Source organism: Rutidosis leptorrhynchoides, chromosome 1 (genome assembly GCF_046630445.1).
Source record: "Rutidosis leptorrhynchoides isolate AG116_Rl617_1_P2 chromosome 1, CSIRO_AGI_Rlap_v1, whole genome shotgun sequence".
NCBI classification, from domain to species: Eukaryota; Viridiplantae; Streptophyta; class Magnoliopsida; order Asterales; family Asteraceae; genus Rutidosis; species Rutidosis leptorrhynchoides.
The window spans coordinates 672,780,689-672,794,976 of record NC_092333.1 but is presented as its reverse complement, the minus strand read 5'-3'; positions in this window follow the sequence as shown (position 1 = coordinate 672,794,976).

Here is a 14,288-nt window from a genome sequence, read left to right as displayed (position 1 = left end):
TAAAACTATCTTATTCGAAGGTTTAAACTCGTAATCACTAGAACATAGTTTAGTTAATTCTAAACTTGTTCGCAAACAAAAGTTAATCCTTCTAACTTGACTTTTAAAATTAACTAAACACATGTTCTATATCTATATGATATGCTAACTTAATGATTTAAAACCTGGAAACACGAAAAACACCGTAAAACCGGATTTACGCCGTCGTAGTAACACCGCGGGCTGTTTTGGGTTAGTTAATTAAAAACTATGATAAACTTTGATTTAAAACTTGTTATTCTGAGAAAATGATTTTTATTATGAACATGAAACTATATCCAAAAATTATGGTTAAACTCAAAGTGGAAGTATGTTTTCTAAAATGGTCATCTAGACGTCGTTCTTTCGACTGAAATGACTACCTTTACAAAAACGACTTGTAACTTATTTTTCCGACTATAAACCTATACTTTTCTGTTTAGATTCATAAAATAGAGTTCAATATGAAACCATAGCAATTTGATTCACTCAAAACGGATTTAAAATGAAGAAGTTATGGGTAAAACAAGATTGGATAATTTTTCTCATTTTAGCTACGTGAAAATTGGTAACAAATCTATTCCAACCATAACTTAATCAACTTGTATTGTATATTATGTAATCTTGAGATACCATAGACACGTATACAATGTTTCGACCTATCATGTCGACACATCTATATATATTTCGGAACAACCATAGACACTCTATATGTGAATGTTGGAGTTAGCTATACAGGGTTGAGGTTGATTCCAAAATATATATAGTTTGAGTTGTGATCAATACTGAGATACGTATACACTGGGTCGTGGATTGATTCAAGATAATATTATTGATTTATTACTGTACATCTAACTGTGGACAACTAGTTGTAGGTTACTAACGAGGACAGCTGACTTAATAAACTTAAAACATCAAAATATATTAAAAGTGTTGTAAATATATTTTGAACATACTTTAATATATATGTATATATTGTTATAGGTTCGTGAATCAACAGTGGCCAAGTCTTACTTCTCGACGAAGTAAAAATCTGTGAAAGTGAGTTATAGTCCCACTTTTAAAATCTAATATTTTTGGGATGAGAATACATGCAGGTTTTATAAATGATTTACAAAATAGACACAAGTACGTGAAACTACATTCTATGGTTGAATTATCGAAATCGAATATGCCCCTTTTTATTAAGTCTGGTAATCTAAGAATTAGGGAACAGACACCCTAATTGACGCGAATCCTAAAGATAGATCTATTGGGCCTAACAAACCCCATCCAAAGTACCGGATGCTTTAGTACTTCGAAATTTATATCATATCCGAAGGGTGTCCCGGAATGATGGGGATATTCTTATATATGCATCTTGTTATTGTCGGTTACCAGGTGTTCACCATATGAATGATTTTTATCTCTATGTATGGGATGTGTATTGAAATATGAAATCTTGTGGTCTATTGTTACGATTTGATACATATAGGTTAAACCTATAACTCACCAACATTTTTGTTGACGTTTAAAGCATGTTTATTCTCAGGTGAATACTAAGAGCTTCCGCTGTTGCATACTAAAATAAGGACAAGATTTGGAGTCCATGTTTGTATGATATTGTGTAAAAACTGCATTCAAGAAACTGATTTCGATGTAACATATTTGTATTGTAAACCATTATGTAATGGTCGTGTGTAAACAGGATATTTTAGATTATCATTATTTGATAATCTACGTAAAGCTTTTTAAACCTTTATTGATGAAATAAAGGTTATGGTTTGTTTAAAAATGAATGCAGTCTTTGAAAAACGTCTCATATAGAGGTCAAAACCTCGCAACGAAATCAATTAATATGGAACGTTTTTAATCAATAAGAACGGGACATTTCAGTTGGTATCCGAGCGTTGGTCTTAGAGAACCAGAAAATTTGCATTAGTGTGTCTTATCGAGTTTGTTAGGATGCATTAGTGATTCTGGACTTCGACCGTGTTTTCTTTAAAAATGATTGCTTAACATTTTTGTTGGAAACTATATATTTTTAACATATGAATATTATGTGATATATTAATCTCTTAACGTGTTTGATATTATGTGATAGATGTCTACCTCTAGAACAAGTCCCATTGACTCACCTAATAATAATGAAGAGTCAAATGTAAATTGGAATGATTCGTGGACTGATTCACAAGTTCCCGAAGAGGAACCGGAAGAAGAGTCGGAACCGGAAGAAGAATCAGAACCGGAAGAAGAATCGGAACCGGAAGAAGAATCGGAACCGGTGGGGGAAATAATAAAACGGTTAAGTAAAAGAGAATCCTCAACCAACCGACCAAAGTTAATTATGGTCAATGGTGTTTCCGCCAAGGAAGCAAAATATTGGGAGGATTACCAATTCTCCGATGAATCGGATTCCGACGAGAATTCCGATGATGTTATAGAAATTACCCCAACTGAATTTAAAAAGGCAAAAGAAAATAATAAGGGAAAGGGCATAAAAATAGAGAAATCTAATTCCAACCCCGATGAACTTTATATGTATCGTCAACCCCCGAAGTCCTTAAGTTGTAACAATGACCCGGGAACCTCTAAACCACCAGGTTTTTCTAAACCAATGTGGACAACGACGGCTCGTATTAGGGGAACATCATATATCCCTAGAAACTTGGCAAAACGAACCAAAACCGAAGAAGAAGAAACGAGCGAGTCGGAATAAGATAGTTGTATTCGTGTGGTGTAATATATGTAATATAGTGTTCTTATGCTTTATGATATATGTAAAAATTACTTGTATTAATAAGTATTTTTTTATGAATCTAACTTTTGTCTATTTTACAGTATAAAAACACAAAATGGATAGACAACCCAATATTTTAAGAGACCTACCCGGAGACATGATTGATGAAATCTTGTCTAGAGTCGGTCAGAATTCCTCGGCACAACTATTTAAGGCGAGATCAGTTTGTAAGACATTCGAAGAACGTTCCAAGAATGATTTGGTTTATAAAAGGCTTTCGTTCGGAAGATGGGGGATATCACATTGGGAAATCCATAAGTTACGATGTGTTTACTTTGACGCATATATTGCGGGGAACCCAAATGCTATTTTACGCAACGGGTTAAGAAATTATTTTGACTCAGTATATCCAAATATAGGACTTCGTGATTTAGAAAAAGCGGCTAACATGCAACATAAAGAAGCATGTTATGCTTACGGGTTAGTAATGTTCGCTTCTCACCAAAGTGAGAACAAGAACATCGGGATACAACTATTAAACAAAACGTTCCCTCAAGTGACGGAGTCGGTAATTGGGGTAAGAAATGAGGTTTTTAGGTTATTACGAGACTGTTGGTCATTACGTAACCCTCGTCCCTTTGACGACGTTACAACACGCTGTCTTATCAACGGCCATAACGGTTATGTTCCACAAGACCAAGGATGGGAAGTAGTCCTAGTAAAACCAGAATGCATGACTTGTTTCTGGACGTATGAATTACGTGTCTTTATTGCCTTTGCTGAACGACTTGTGTACTAGCTAGAATTATCTTCACAACTATCTTGTATCAAAGTTATTGTGTGCTATATTTCATGCTTTATGTAAAATAAGCGGTATTGTAAGTTTGTAAAATATTGTATAAAAGTTTGAACGCGAAATATTATTATAATCAGTTTTTCATATAGAATTGTAGTAGTTGAATTGTATATTAGCTACTGAGTATGAACTTAACGGGTAGGTACTACCCGAATTTAAACTTATAAAACGCTAATATGAAGAAAAAGCTTTTATAAATGAGTTCATATTATGCTACGAAATACTATTAACTACTCTTAATATTCTGTATGATTAACTTGTTCCATTTGACTATTTTGAAGGAAATGGCACCGACTACTCGACACACCGTGAATATGAATGAAGAGGAATTCCGTACTTTTCTAGCTTCAAACATAGCCGCAGTACAGGCTGCGCTATATACCAACAATAACCTTGGATCTGGCAGTACAGGAAATCGTGTAGGATGCACCTACAAAGAATTCACTGCCTGCAAACCTTTGGAATTTGATGGAACCGAAGGACCGATCGGATTGAAACGGTGGACCGAGAAGGTTGAATCGGTGTTTGCCATAAGTAAGTGTACTGAAGAGGACAAAGTGAAGTACGCTACGCATACCTTCACAGGTTCTGCGTTAACATGGTGGAATACCTATCTAGAGCAAGTGGGACAAGATGATGCGTACGCACTACCGTGGTCAGCATTCAAGCACTTGATGAACGAGAAGTACCGTCCCAGAACCGAGGTCAATATGTAGTGACCCGAAATTTTCCATGTTTATATATATTAATTGAGATTGATGTTTACATGATTAAATGTTTCCAACATGTTAAGCAATCAAACTTGTTAAGACTTGATTAATTGAAATAGGTTTCATATAGACAATTGACCACCCAAGTTGACCGGTGATTCACGAACGTTAAAACTTGTAAAAAAAACTATATGATGACATATATATGGTTATATATATAGTTAACATGATATTATGATAAGTAAACATATCATTAATTATATTAACAATGAACTACATATGTAAAAACAAGACTACTAACTTAATGATTTTGAAACGAGACATATATGTAACGTTTATCGTTGTAACGACATTTAATGTATATATATCATATTAAGAGATATTCGTACATCATAATATCATGATAATATAATAATTTAAAATCTCTTTTGATATTAGAAACATTGGGTTAACAACATTTAACAAGATCGTTAACCTAAAGGTTTCAAAACAACACTTACATGTAACGACTAACGATGACTTAACGACTCAGTTAAAATGTATATACATGTAGTGTTTTAATATGTATTTATACACTTTTGAAAGACTTCAATACACTTATCAAAATACTTCTACTTAACAAAAATGCTTACAATTACATTCTCGTTCAGTTTCATCAACAATTCTACTCGTATGCACCCGTATTCGTACTCGTACAATACATAGCTTTTAGATGTATGTACTATTGGTATATACACTCCAATGATCAGCTCTTAGCAGCCCATGTGAGTCACCTAACACATGTGGGAACCATCATTTGGCAACTAGCATGAAATATCTCATAAGATTACAAAAAAATATGAGTAATCATTCATGACTTATTTACATGAAAACAAAATTACATATCCTTTATATCTAATCCATACACCAACGACCAAAAACACCTACAAACACTTTCATTCTTCAATTTTCTTCATCTAATTGAACTCTCTCAAGTTCTATCTTCAAGTTCTAAGTGTTCTTCATAAATTCCAAAAGTTCTAGTGTCATAAAATCAAGAATACTTTCAAGTTTGCTAGCTCACTTCCAATCTTGTAAGGTGATCATCCAACCTCAAGAAATCTTTGTTTCTTACAGTAGTTTATCATTCTAATACAAGGTAATAATCATATTCAAACTTTGGTTCAATTTCTATAACTATAACAATCTTATTTCAAGTGATGATCTTACTTGAACTTGTTTTCGTGTCATGATTTTGCTTCAAGAACTTTGAGCCATCCAAGGATCCATTGAAGCTAGATCCATTTTTCTCTTTTCCAGTAGGTTCATCCAAGGAACTTAAGGTAGTAATGATGTTCATAACATCATTCGATTCATACATATAAAGCTATCTTATTCGAAGGTTTAAACTTGTAATCACTAGAACATAGTTTAGTTAATTCTAAACTTGTTCGCAAACAAAAGTTAATCCTTCTAACTTGACTTTTAAAATCAACTAAACACATGTTCTATATCTATATGATATGCTAACTTAATGATTTAAAACCTGGAAACACGAAAAACACCGTAAAACCGGATTTACGCCGTCGTAGTAACACCGCGGGCTGTTTTGGGTTAGTTAATTAAAAACTATGATAAACTTTGATTTAAAAGTTGTTATTCTGAGAAACTGATTTTTATTATGAACATGAAACTATATCCAAAAATTATGGTTAAACTCAAAGTGGAAGTATGTTTTCTAAAATGGTCATCTAGACGTCGTTCTTTCGACTGAAATGACTACCTTTACAAAAACGACTTGTAACTTATTTTTCCTACTAGAAACCTATACTTTTTTGGTTTAGATTCATAAAATAGAGTTCAATATGAAACCATAGCAATTTGATTCACTCAAAACGGATTTAAAATGAAGAAGTTATGGGTAAAACAAGATTGGATAATTTTTCTCATTTTAGCTACGTGAAAATTGGTAACAAATCTATTCCAACCATAACTTAATCAACTTGTATTATATATTATGTAAACTTGAGATACCATAGACACGTATACAATGTTTCGACCTATCATGTCGACACATCTATATATATTTCGGAACAACCATAGACACTCTATATGTGAATGTTGGAGTTAGCTATACAGGGTTGAGGTTGATTCCAAAATATATATAGTTTGAGTTGTGATCAATACTGAGATACGTATACACTAGGTCGTGGATTGATTCAAGATAATATTTATCGATTTATTTCTGTACATCTAACTGTGGACAACTAGTTGTAGGTTACTAACGAGGACAGCTGACTTAATAAACTTAAAACATCAAAATATATTAAAAGTGTTGTAAATATATTTTGAACATACTTTGATATATATGTATATATTGTTATAGGTTCGTGAATCAACCAGTGGCCAAGTCTTACTTCTCGACGAAGTAAAAATCTGTGAAAGTGAGTTATAGTCCCACTTTTAAAATCTAATATTTTTGGGATGAGAATACATGCAGGTTTTATAAATGATTTACAAAATAGACACAAGTACGTGAAACTACATTCTATGGTTGAATTATCGAAATCGAATATGCCCCTTTTTATTAAGTCTGGTAATCTAAGAATTAGGGAACAGACACCCTAATTGACGCGAATCCTAAAGATAGATCTATTGGGCCTAACAAACCCCATCCAAAGTACCGGATGCTTTAGTACTTCGAAATTTATATCATATCCGAAGGGTGTCCCGGAATGATGGGGATATTCTTATATATGCATCTTGTTATTGTCGGTTACCAGGTGTTCACCATATGAATGATTTTTATCTCTATGTATGGGATGTGTATTGAAATATGAAATCTTGTGGTCTATTGTTACGATTTGATATATATAGGTTAAACCTATAACTCACCAACATTTTTGTTGACGTTTTAAGCATGTTTATTCTCAGGTGATTATTAAGAGCTTCCGCTGTCGCATACTTAAATAAGGACAAGATTTGGAGTCCATGCTTGTATGATATTGTGTAAAAACTGCATTCAAGAAACTTATTTTGTTGTAACATATTTGTATTGTAAACCATTATGTAATGGTCGTGTGTAAACAGGATATTTTAGATTATCATTATTTGATAATCTACGTAAAGCTTTTTAAACCTTTATTGATGAAATAAAGGTTATGGTTTGTTTAAAAATGAATGCAGTCTTTGAAAAACGTCTCATATAGAGGTCAAAACCTCGCAACGAAATCAATTAATATGGAACGTTTTTAATCAATAAGAACGGGACATTTCAGTTGGTATCAGAGCGTTGGTCTTAGAGAACCAGAAAATTTGCATTAGTGTGTCTTATTGAGTTTGTTAGGATGCATTAGTGAGTCTGGACTTCGACCGTGTTTTCTTTAAAAATGATTGCTTAACATTTTTGTTGGAAACTATATATTTTTAACATATGAATATTATGTGATATATTAATCTCTTAACGTGTTTGATATTATGTGATAGATGTCTACCTCTAGAACAAGTCCCATTGACTCACCTAATAATAATGAAGAGTCAAATGTAAATTGGAATGATTTGTGGACTGATTCACAAGTTCCCGAAGAGGAACCGGAAGAAGAATCGGAACCGGATGAAGAAATAGAACCGGTGGGGGAAATAATAAAACGGTTAAGTAAAAGAAAATCCTCAACCAACCGACCAAAGTTAATTATGGTCAATGGTGTTTCCGCCAAGGAAGCAAAATATTGGGAGGATTACCAATTCTCCGATGAATCGGATTTCGACGAGAATTCCGATGATGTTATAGAAATTACCCCAACTGAATTTAAAAAGGCAAAAGAAAATAATAAGGGAAAGGGCATAAAAATAGAGAAATCTAATTCCAACCCCGATGAACTTTATATGTATCGTCAACCCCCGAAGTCCTTAAGTTGTAACAATGACCCGGGAACCTCTAAACCACCAGGTTTTTCTAAACCAATGTGGACAACGACGGCTCGTATTAGGGGAACATCATATATCCCTAGAAACTTGGCAAAACGAACCAAAACCGAAGAAGAAGAAACGAGCGAGTCGGAATAAGATAGTTGTATTCGTGTGGTGTAATATATGGAATATAGTGTTCTTATGCTTTATGATATATGTAAAAATTGCTTGTATTAATAAGTATTTTTTTTTATGAATCTAACTCTTGTCTATTTTACAGTTTAAAAACACAAAATGGATAGACAACCCAATATTTTAAGAGACCTACCCGGAGACATGATTGATGAAATCTTGTCTAGAGTCGGCCAGAATTCTTCGGCACAACTATTTAAGGCGAGATCAGTTTGTAAGACATTCGAAGAACGTTCCAAGAATGTCTTGGTTTATAAGAGACTTTCGTTTGAAAGATGGGGGATATCACATTGGGAAACCCATAAGTTACGATGTGTTTACTTTGACGCATATATTGCGGGGAACCCAAATGCTATTTTACGCAACGGGTTAAGAAATTATTTTGACTCAATATATCCGAATATTGGACTTCGTGATTTAGAAAAAGCGGCTAACATGCAACATAAAGAAGCATGTTATGCTTACGGATTAGTAATGTTCGCTTCTCACCAAAGTGAGAACAAGAACATCGGGCTACAACTATTAAACAAAACGTTTCCACAAGTGACGGAGTCGGTAATTGGGGTAAGAAATGAGGTTTTTAGATTATTACGGGACTGTTGGACATTACGTAACCCTCGTCCCTTTGATGACGTTACAACACGCTGTCTTATCAACGGCCATAACGGTTATGTTGCACAAGACCAAGGATGGGAAGTAGTCCTAGTAAAACCAGAATGCATGACTTGTTTCTGGACGTATGAATTACGTGTCTTTATTGCCTTTGCTGAACGACTTGTGTACTAGCTAGAATTGTCTTCACAACTATCTTGTATCAAAGTTATTGTGTGCTATATTTCATGCTTTATGTAAAATAAGCGGTATTGTAAGTTTGTAAAATATTGTATAAAAGTTTGAACGTGAAATATTATTATAATCAGTTTTTCATATAGAATTGTAGTAGTTGAATTGTATATTAGCTACTAAGTATGAACTTAACGGGTAGGTACTACCCGAATTTAAACTTATAAAACGCTAATATGAAGAAAAAGCTTTTATAAATGAGTTCATATTATGCTACGAAATACTATTAACTACTCTTAATATTCTGTATGATTAACTTGTTCCATTTAACTATTTTGAAGGAAATGGCACCGACTACTCGACACACCGTGAATATGAATGAAGAGGAATTCCGTACTTTTCTAGCTTCAAACATAGCCGCAGTACAGGCTGCGCTACATACCAACAATAACCTTGGATCTAGCAGTACAGGAAATCGTGTAGGATGCACCTACAAAGAATTCACTGCCTGCAAACCTTTGGAATTTGATGGAACCGAAGGACCGATCGGATTGAAACGGTGGACCGAGAAGGTTGAATCGGTGTTTGCCATAAGTAAGTGTACTGAAGAGGACAAAGTGAAGTACGCTACGCATACCTTCACAGGTTCTGCGTTAACATGGTGGAATACCTATCTAGAGCAAGTGGGACAAGATGATGCGTACGCACTACCGTGGTCAGCATTCAAGCACTTGATGAACGAAAAGTACCGTCCCAGAACCGAGGTCAATAAGCTCAAGACAGAACTTAGAGGGTTACGAACCCAAGGATTTGATATTACCACGTACGAAAGACGATTCACAGAATTGTGCCTATTGTGTCCGGGAGCATTCGAAGATGAGGAAGAGAAGATCGACGCGTTTGTGAAAGGATTACCGGAAAGAATCCAAGAAGATATAAGTTCACACGAGCCTGCCTCCATACAACAGGCATGTAGAATGGCTCACAAACTAGTGAACCAGATTGAAGAAAGAATTAAAGAACAGACTGCTGAAGAGGCCAATGTGAAGCAAGTCAAAAGAAAGTGGGAGGAAAACGGTGATAAGAATCACCAATACAACAACAATAGCAATTACAACAATAATCGCAACAATTATCCCAACAATCGCAACATCAATCGCAACTACAACAAACGGCCCAACAACAACAACAACAACAACAACAACAACAACAACTACAACAATCATCCCAACAACAATAATAACCGCAACAACAACAACAATCAGAAGCAACTATGCCAAAGGTGTGAAAAGAATCACTCGGGGTTCTGCACCAAATTTTGCAACAAGTGTAAAAGAAATGGTCATAGCGCGGCGAAGTGTGAGGTCTACGGACCAGGGGTTAATAGAACGAAAGGAACAAATGGTGTCGGAACGAGTAATGGCGGAGCAAGTAGTGTCGGAGCAAGTTATGCCAATGTAGTTTGTTATAAATGTGGAAAACCAGGCCACATTATTAGAAATTGCCCGAACCAGGAGAACACGAATGGACAAGGCCGTGGAAGAGTTTTCAATATTAATGCGGTAGAGGCACAGGAAGACCCGGAGCTTGTTACGGGTACGTTTCTTATTGACAATAAATCTGCTTACGTTTTATTTGATTCGGGTGCGGATAGAAGCTATATGAGTAGAGATTATTGTGCTAAATTAAGTTGTCCATTGACGCCTTTGGATAGTAAATTTTTACTCGAATTAGCAAATGGTAAATTAATTTCAGCAGATAATATATGTCGGAATCGAGAAATTAAACTGGTTAGCGAAACATTTAAGATTGATTTGATACCAGTAGAGTTAGGGAGTTTTGATGTGATAATCGGTATGGACTGGTTGAAAGAAGTGAAAGCGGAGATCGTTTGTTACAAAAATGCAATTCGCATTATACGAGAAAAAGGAAAACCCTTAATGGTGTACGGAGAAAAGGGCAACACGAAGCTACATCTTATTAGTAATTTGAAGGCACAAAAACTAATAAGAAAAGGTTGCTATGCTGTTCTAGCACACGTCGAGAAAGTACAAACTGAAGAAAAGAGCATCAATGATGTTCCCATTGCAAAAGAATTTCCCGATGTATTTCCGAAAGAATTACCGGGATTACCCCCACATCGATCCGTTGAATTTCAAATAGATCTTGTACCAGGAGCTGCACCAATAGCTCGTGCTCCTTACAGACTCGCACCCAGCGAGATGAAAGAACTGCAAAGCCAATTACAAGAACTTTTAGAGCGTGGTTTCATTCGACCAAGCACATCACCGTGGGGAGCTCCTGTTTTGTTTGTCAAGAAGAAAGATGGTACATTCAGGTTGTGTATCGACTACCGAGAGTTGAACAAACTTACCATCAAGAACCGCTACCCACTACCGAGAATCGACGACTTATTTGATCAACTACAAGGCTCGTCTGTTTATTCAAAGATTGACTTACGTTCCGGGTATCATCAAATGCGGGTGAAAGAAGATGATATTCCAAAGACTGCTTTCAGAACACGTTACGGTCATTACGAGTTTATGGTCATGCCGTTTGGTTTAACTAATGCACCAGCTGTGTTCATGGACCTTATGAACCGAGTGTGTGGACCATACCTTGACAAGTTTGTCATTGTTTTCATTGATGACATACTTATTTACTCAAAGAATGACCAAGAACACGGTGAACATTTGAGAAAGGTGTTAGAAGTATTGAGGAAGGAAGAATTGTACGCTAAGTTTTCAAAGTGTGCATTTTGGTTGGAAGAAGTTCAATTCCTCGGTCACATAGTGAACAAAGAAGGTATTAAGGTGGATCCGGCAAAGATAGAAACTGTTGAAAAGTGGGAAACCCCGAAAACTCCGAAACACATACGCCAGTTTTTAGGACTAGCTGGTTACTACAGAAGGTTCATCCAAGACTTTTCCAGAATAGCAAAACCCTTGACTGCATTAACGCATAAAGGGAAGAAATTTGAATGGAATGATGAACAAGAGAAAGCGTTTCAGTTATTGAAGAAAAAGCTAACTACGGCACCTATATTGTCATTGCCTGAAGGGAATGATGATTTTGTGATTTATTGTGACGCATCAAAGCAAGGTCTCGGTTGTGTATTAATGCAACGAACGAAGGTGATTGCTTATGCGTCTAGACAATTGAAGATTCACGAACAAAATTATACGACGCATGATTTGGAATTAGGCGCGGTTGTTTTTGCATTAAAGACTTGGAGGCACTACTTATATGGGGTCAAAAGTATTATATATACCGACCACAAAAGTCTTCAACACATATTTAATCAGAAACAACTGAATATGAGGCAGCGTAGGTGGATTGAATTATTGAATGATTACGATTTTGAGATTCGTTACCACCCGGGGAAGGCAAATGTGGTAGCCGATGCCTTGAGCAGGAAGGATAGAGAACCCATTCGAGTAAAATCTATGAATATAATGATTCATAATAACATTACTACTCAAATAAAGGAGGCGCAACAAGGAGTTTTAAAAGAGGGAAATTTAAAGGATGAAATACCCAAAGGATCGGAGAAGCATCTTAATATTCGGGAAGACGGAACCCGGTATAGGGCTGAAAGGATTTGGGTACCAAAATTTGGAGATATGAGAGAAATGGTACTTAGAGAAGCTCATAAAACCAGATACTCAATACATCCTGGAACGGGGAAGATATACAAGGATCTCAAGAAACATTTTTGGTGGCCGGGTATGAAAGCCGATGTTGCTAAATACGTAGGAGAATGTTTGACGTGTTCTAAGGTCAAAGCTGAGCATCAGAAACCATCAGGTCTACTTCAACAACCCGAAATCCCGGAATGGAAATGGGAAAACATTACCATGGATTTCATCACTAAATTGCCAAGGACTGCAAGTGGTTTTGATACTATTTGGGTAATAGTTGATCGTCTCACCAAATCAGCACACTTCCTACCAATAAGAGAAGATGACAAGATGGAGAAGTTAGCACGACTGTATTTGAAGGAAGTCGTCTCTAGACATGGAATACCAATCTCTATTATCTCTGATAGGGATGGCAGATTTATTTCAAGATTCTGGCAGACATTACAGCAAGCATTAGGAACTCGTCTAGACATGAGTACTGCCTATCATCCACAAACTGATGGGCAGAGCGAAAGGACGATACAAACGCTTGAAGACATGCTACGAGCATGTGTTATTGATTTCGGAAACAGTTGGGATCGACATCTACCGTTAGCAGAATTTTCCTACAACAACAGCTACCATTCAAGCATTGAGATGGCGCCGTTTGAAGCACTTTATGGTAGAAAGTGCAGGTCTCCGATTTGTTGGAGTGAGGTGGGGGATAGACAGATTACGGGTCCGGAGATTATACAAGAAACTACCGAGAAGATCATCCAAATTCAACAACGGTTGAAAACCGCCCAAAGTCGACAAAAGAGCTACGCTGACATTAAAAGAAAAGATATAGAATTTGAAATTGGAGAGATGGTCATGCTTAAAGTTTCACCTTGGAAAGGCGTTGTTCGATTTGGTAAACGAGGGAAATTAAATCCAAGGTATATTGGACCATTCAAGATTATTGATCGTGTCGGACCAGTAGCTTACCGACTTGAGTTACCTCAACAACTCGCGGCTGTACATAACACTTTCCACGTCTCGAATTTGAAGAAATGTTTTGCTAAAGAAGATCTCACTATTCCGTTAGATGAAATCCAAATCAACGAAAAACTCCAATTCATCGAAGAACCCGTCGAAATAATGGATCGTGAGGTTAAAAGACTTAAGCAAAACAAGATACCAATTGTTAAGGTTCGATGGAATGCTCGTAGAGGACCCGAGTTCACCTGGGAGCGTGAAGATCAGATGAAGAAGAAATACCCGCATCTATTTCCAGAAGATTCGTCAACACCTTCAACAGCTTAAAATTTCGGGACGAAATTTATTTAACGGGTAGGTACTGTAGTGACCCGAAATTTTCCATGTTTATATATATTAATTGAGATTGATGTTTACATGATTAAATGTTTCCAACATGTTAAGCAATCAAACTTGTTAAGACTTGATTAATTGAAATAGGTTTCATATAGACAATTGACCACCCAAGTTGACCGGTGATTCAC